Here is a 6,925-nt window from a genome sequence, read left to right as displayed (position 1 = left end):
AAAGAGCAATATGCACCCTGAGAGAAATTCATGTACCACCCTGAAACAAAACATTTCTCAGATTAAAAATTAGAATAGTTTCTCCTGTGGCATATTTACATAAACAAAATTAAAGAGATACAATAGAAGCCAAGTATATTAAGGAGAGAAGTAAACTTGAAATCAGAAACCTAAACTTATTCTAGACTTTTTCATGAAAAATACATATGATTGTAAATAAATCATTAACCACTTTATGGACCAACCATATAATGAATATATTTTGACAATCCATTAGGTTCAGGTAACAAAATCCTTTGTCAAAGGAGGTGTGCACAGTGCTTACAGATACAAAGTGGGTTACACTTAACAGTCACTATGAAGTCTTCCACCTCAGAAATTTAATGTGATGTAATCTTGCTTAATGAAGCCTGGAAAGATGGGAAGAGGAAACATTCTCAGATTCATGCTTCTAATGGCAATTGGCAGATAAGACATCCCCAGTGACAGTATGTCACACTAATAGTCCGTCTCATCAAAGCTATGGTTTTTCCAGTAGTCCTGTATGGATGTGAGAGTTGGACTATAAAGAAAGCTGAGCGCTGAAGAATTGATGCTTTTGAACTGTGGTGTTGGAGAAGACTCTTGAGAGTCCCTTCTATAGCAAGGAGATTCAATCAGTCCATCCTCAAGGAAATCAGTCCTGAATATTCATTGGAAGGACTGATGCTGAAGCAGAAACTCCAATACATTGGCCACCTGAGGCAAAGAACTGATCATTTGAACAGACCCTGATGCTGGGAAAGATTGAAGGTGGGAGGAGAAAGGGACAACAGAGGATGAGATGGCTGGATGGCATCACCGACTCAATGGACATGAGTTTGAGTAAACTCCAGGAGTTGGTGATGGACAGAGAGGCCTGGCATGGTGCAGAGTCAGACATGACTGAGCAATTGAACTGAACTGAACTGAATGTTCCCTGACTTGATGATTTGTTGGCGAGTCTTATATTTTCACAGGGATAGCTAAGTCCAGACTAATGCAGAAAATGTATTACAATAAATAAATAAAATTATTATAATGAAGGATAAATAAGATAATAAATGTTCTTCTAAATAGTATTAATAAATAGGAACGTGTGAGGAAAGGAAATTATGAAAATGGTAAATGAGAGAAGTCTCCTATTTGATAAGTATAAATAAATTGATACGTCAAAAATTTCTTTTAATATGGTACACAATAGGATAATAAGACTGCTAATAAAATCATTAAAATTAAAAAGAGAATATCTCTATTCTGTGATTATTTGCAAAAAGAGGTGTGGTTTCTAATCAAAACTATATTATACTTATATTTTTACTTAGAGCAGTTTTCACATCTTTGTTTCTCAAGTTGTAGATTAAGGGGTTCATCATAGCAACCACACTGGTGTAAAAGAGAGAAGAGACTTTTTGCTCATCCAGAAATGCAGCAGAAGGTGGTTTAAGATATAAAAGCGCACATGACCCAAAGAAGAGAGAAAGAGCAATGATGTGGGAACTGCAGGTGCTGATGGCTTTGGATCTGCCCTCTGTGGAGCTGAAGTGGAAGATGCTGGAGAAAGTGAGACCATAAAGATAAAGATGGTGAAACTGGGCACAGTGATGTTGATGCCCACCACAGTGAAAACAACCAACTCATTGACATAGGTACCTGTGAAGGAGAGCTGAAGCAGAGGGTGGATCTCACAGAAACAACAGTTGATGGTGTTTGCATCACAGAACTTCAGTCTCAGCATGAATCCAGTGTGAGCCATGGCTCAGAAAATGCCATCAAGTAGGAACCAAGCACAAGGCTGGAACACACTTTAGGGGACATAATGTTATACAAAGTGGCTTACAGATGGCCACACAGTGGTCATAGGCCATTGATGTCAGCACATAGATTTCAGAAATGACAAGAAAACAGAAAAAGTAGAGCTGAGTCATGCACCCAGTGTAAGAAATGATCTTCTTCTGGGTCACAAAGAGTCAGACGCAACTAAGCAACTGAACTGAACATTTAAAATCCTCTGGCTTGATTCCCCCTCCACTTAAAAGAAGTCCAATTAGAGAGATGCACAGTTCCATTGCTAACTAAAACATGATTTTGTTGCTAAACAATCAGCAAGGTTGTCCCCTTTACAAGGTTACCACCCATAATTATTAAAAATTGAATTTTAAGTTATTTGTATTTTTTCAAACTAACCAAAGCTATAAATTACTCATTATAAAGAGCAGTTCTTTTATGTTAATGAACAGATTTCATTCTAATTTTGAGGCACACAAAATGAAAGATTAGTGATCAGGCTTAACTCACTCTTGGGGATCCTCAAATTGTTATAAAATACGTAATAGAGTACACGCATCTGTATTCTGTAGGTTTCCAAATGGCCCAGTTAATTTCACCTGTTTAGACACATTTGTTTCCATTTGAAAAACAAGTTTATAGAGGGAAATACTAGTTTAAACAAACAAAACTCTAACCAAGATCAACAACTTTAGGTAAATAGATCTTGTTAAGGAAAAATCAATCATGTCTGTATTGTAGTCACACTAAAATTAAAACTACAGAAAACTAGCTAATCTGATCACACGGACCACAGCCTTGTCTATCTCAATGAAACTAAGCCATGCCGTGTGGGGCCATCCAAGACGGATGGGTCATGGTGGAGAGGTCTGACAGATTGTGGTCCACTGGAGAAGGGCATGGCAAACCACTTCAGTATTCTTGCCTTGAGAACCCCATGAACAGTATGAAAAGGCAAAAGCATAGGACAATGAAAGATGAACTCCCCAGGTCAGTAGGTGCCCAATATGCTAATGGAGATCAGTGGAGAAATAAATCCAGAAAGAATGATGGGATGGAGCCAAAGCAAAAACGATACCCAACTGTGGATGTGACTGGTGATAGACGCCAAGTCTGATGCTGTAAAGAGCAATATTGCATAGGAACCTGGAATGTTAGGTCCATGAATCAAGGCAAACTGGAAGTGGTCAAACAGGAGATGGCAAGAGTGAACGTTGACATTCTAGGAATCAGTGAACTAAGATGGACTGGAATGGGTGAATTTAACTCAGATGACCATTATATCTACTACTGTGGGCAAGAATTCCTTAGAAGAAATGGAGTAGCCATCATGGTCAACAAAAGAGTCCGAAATGCAGTACTTGGATGCAATCTCAAAAACGACAGAATGATCTCTGTTCATTTCCAAGGCAAACCATTCAATATCACGGTAATCCAAGTCTATGCCCCGACCAGTAATGCCGAAGAAGCTGAAGTTGAACGGTTCTATGAAGACCTACAAGACCTACTAGAACTAACACCCAAAAAAGATGTCCTTTTCATTATAGGGGACTGGAATGCAAAAGTAGGAAGTCAAGAAACACCTGGCGTAACAGGCAACTTTGGCCTTGGAGTACAGAATGAAGCAGGGAAAAGGCTAATAGAGTTTTGCCACGAGAACACACTGGTAATAGCAAACACCCTATTCCAACAACACAAGAGAAGACTCTACACGTGGACATCACCAGATGGTCAACACCGAAATCAGATTGATTATATTCTTTGCAGCCAAAGATGGAGAAGCTCTATACAGTCAGCAAAAACAAGACCAGGAGCAGACTGTGGCTCAGATCATGAACTGCTTCTTGCCAAATTCAGACTTAAATTGAAGAAAGTAGGGAAAACCACTAGACCATTCAGGTATGACCTAGATCAGATCCCTTATGAGTATACAGTGGAAGTGACAAATAGATTTAAGGGACTAGACCTGATAGACAGAGTGCCTGATGAACTATGGACAGAGGTTCATGACATTGTACAGGAGACAGGGATCAAGAAAATCCCCATGGAAAAGAAATTCAAAAAAGCAAAATGGCTGTCTGAGGAGGCCTTACAGATAGCTGGGTAGAGAAGAGAAGTGAAAAGCAAAGGAGAAAAGGAAAGATATTCTCATCTGAATGCAGAGTTCCAAAGTATAGCAAGGAGAGATTAGAAAGCCTTCCTCAGCGATCAATGCAAACAAATAGAGGAAAACAACAGATTGGGAAAGACTAGAGACCGCTTCAAGAAAGTTAGAGATACCAAAGGAACATTTCATGCAAAGATAGACACAATAAAGGACAGAAATGGTATGGACCTAACAGAAGCAGAAGATATTAAGAAGAGGTGGCAAGAATACACAGAAGAACTGTACAAAAAAGATCTTCACGACACAGATAATCACGATGGTGTGATCACTCACCTAGAGCCAGACATCCTGGAATGTGAAGTTAAGTGGGCCTTAGAAAGCATCACTACGAACAAAGCTAGTGGAGGTGATGGAATTCCAGTTGAGCTATTTCAAATCCTCAAAGGTGATGCTGTGAAAGTGCTGCACTCAATATGCCAGCAAATTTGGACAACTCAGCAGTGGTCACAGGACTGGCAGAAAGTTAAGAAGAACTAAAGAGCCTCTTGATGAAGGTGAAGGAGGAGAGTGAAAAAGTTGGCTTAAAGCTCAACGTTCAGAAAACTAAGATCATGGCATCTGGTCCCATCACTCCATGGGAAATAGATGGGGAAACAGTGGAAACAGTGTCAGACTTTACTTTTTTGGGCTCCAGAATCACTGCTGATGGTGACTGCAGCCATGAAATTAAAAGACGCTTACTACTTGGAAGGAAGGTTATGGCCAACCTAGATAGCATGTTTAAAAGCAGAGACATTACTTTGCCAACAAAAGTCCGTCTAGTCAAGACTATGGTTTTTCCAGTGGTCATGTATGGATGTGAGAGTTGGACGGTGAAGAAAGCTGAGCGCTGCAGAATTGATGCTTTTGAACTGTGGTGTTGGAGAAGACTCTTGAGAGTCCCTTGGACTGCAAGGAGATCCAATCAATCTATCCTAAAAGCGATCAATCCTGGGTGTTCATTGGAAGGTCTGATGTTGAAGCTGAAACTCCAATACTTTGGCCACCTCATGCGAAGGGTTGACTCATTGCAAAGGACCCTAATGCTGGGTAGGATTGGGGGCGGAGGAGAAGGGGATGACAGAGGATGAGATGGTTGGATGGCGTCACCGACTAGATGAACATGGGTTTGGGTAGACTCCGGGAGTTGGTGATGGACAGAGAGGCCTGGCGTGCTGCAATTCATGGGGTCGCAGAGAGTCGGACACGACTGAGTGACTGAACTGAACTGAACTGAACTGTAGTCAGGAGATGGAAAATGAGTGGTCATTTAAAAATATCAGCCATTTAGCTATGCTGAACATCTCAAAACAATTTTAGCTATGCTGATCATCTCAAAAAAAAAAAAAAGTAAAAAATCAGCTTTGCCAAATTTCAAAATATATAAATACTGACTGGAGATTAAGAAGAGCGTTTACTAATTAATATTCAAAATATCTTAGAAAATTATTACAGGGTCACTGATACAGCATATTGAGGATCTTTAAAGTAGCACATTTTTGCTTTCAAAAAATAATCCAACATTCTTGTCATAACTTGCTTTATTCTCCAAATATTTCTTTCACATTGTCATTATTCTCCCAGCTGCAATTTGATGTTTCTGTGCCTAAAACTCCATATGAATGTTGCACACAGAATCCAGCAAAACCGGAAATAATCTCCTTGTTCAATGGTCATCTAGTCCTAGTTTGACATTTTAAATCATAAATAACTTAAGTTTTCAACTTTTCTAGAGAAATCTTGTGTTCTCAATAGTATCTAGGGTCTTGCACAAGGAGTGAGTCCATAGGTAAAGGTTTTCATTATCTAACACTTTTCTGTGTAAATTCCTTTTTCCTTTCTTGCTGCAATTACTCCTCACAATTTATCTCCTGTAACTGATGCCTTCTCTCTACCCACTTCCCCAAATGAGACCACAGCTCTTCCACATTCATTCTCCAAAACACTAATAATGTGTGCTCATTATGCTAATAGTTTTATCAAAGATTTATGAATAGTGAAATATATTCACAGTACTCTGAAAAACAGGAAACTCTTTCAGAATGAAAGTGAAAGTCGCTCAGTCGTGTAGGATTCTTTGCAATCCCATGGACTATACAGTGCATGGAATTCTCCAGGTCAGAATAGTGGGGTGGGTTCCCTTCTCCAGGGGATCTTCCCAACCCACGGATCAAACCCATGTCTTCCACACTGAAGGAAGATACTTTACCAACCGAACCACAAGGGAATCCCGGGTCCCTAAATCTCACGACCATGTCCCACACTGGGACGTCTTATTTATCGACTATATGCTCCTTGAGTCCTGACATAATAACATGTTTCTGAGCATCCTTAATACTCATACCCTGTTCTCTGAAGTACAAACACTTGAAAGCATTCCAAATTCAGGTTTTTAATTTTGCAGAAATAGTAATTTCCGGTTTTGAGCAAATCATCTCTAGATGAGCCCAAAAGGCTTTCTCTTTCTGACAACAACAGCAAAAGACAATCAAACTATTTTGCTAAAAAGAAAAGAAAGGAATACCCAGCTTGAGAAAAATTCATATGTCATTCTCAGACGGGGGAGAGTCACCGTTAAATCAGGAATGTTTTCTTATATTTCATGTTCATTGAAATAGAATAACAGAATCAAGAGTGTATAGAGTATACTGAAGAATAATACACTTGAAGTCAGAATGATCAGAATTTAGCCTATAATTTTTCTTTCTAAAGCTGTGTGACTTAAAGTAAATTATTATCCAGTCTTGGATTCACATTCCTACCCATGCAAAACATGTGTTTTGATGATTGGCTATGTGTCAATTTGACTTACAAAGCTGAAAAATAAAACTCTTTGCCAAAAGAAGCTTATGGATGGGAAATGGATTGTCTTTGATGCTCTTAGAACCATCAATCTCTGGTATTTAAAGAAGATATATTATTGCCAAGTGAAATATGGGAAGATAAGAGTAGAAACAGAGTATTTATCCTTAT

At 39.0% G+C, this 6,925-nt stretch overlaps 1 pseudogene; it reads right to left on the bottom strand.

The window, feature by feature from the left end:
- Nucleotides 1-1,316: 1,316 nt before the first annotated feature.
- On the bottom strand, nt 1,317-6,207 carry LOC145522406 (olfactory receptor 8B8-like; annotated as a pseudogene).
- Nucleotides 6,208-6,925: the final 718 nt, after the last annotated feature.

This window comes from Giraffa tippelskirchi, chromosome 10 (genome assembly GCF_054371585.1).
Source record: "Giraffa tippelskirchi isolate mGirTip1 chromosome 10, T2T-mGirTip1v1.2.pri, whole genome shotgun sequence".
Lineage (NCBI taxonomy): Eukaryota > Metazoa > Chordata > Mammalia > Artiodactyla > Giraffidae > Giraffa > Giraffa tippelskirchi.
Note: the sequence above shows the minus strand (reverse complement) of the source record. Positions and strands in the feature narration are given on the sequence as shown.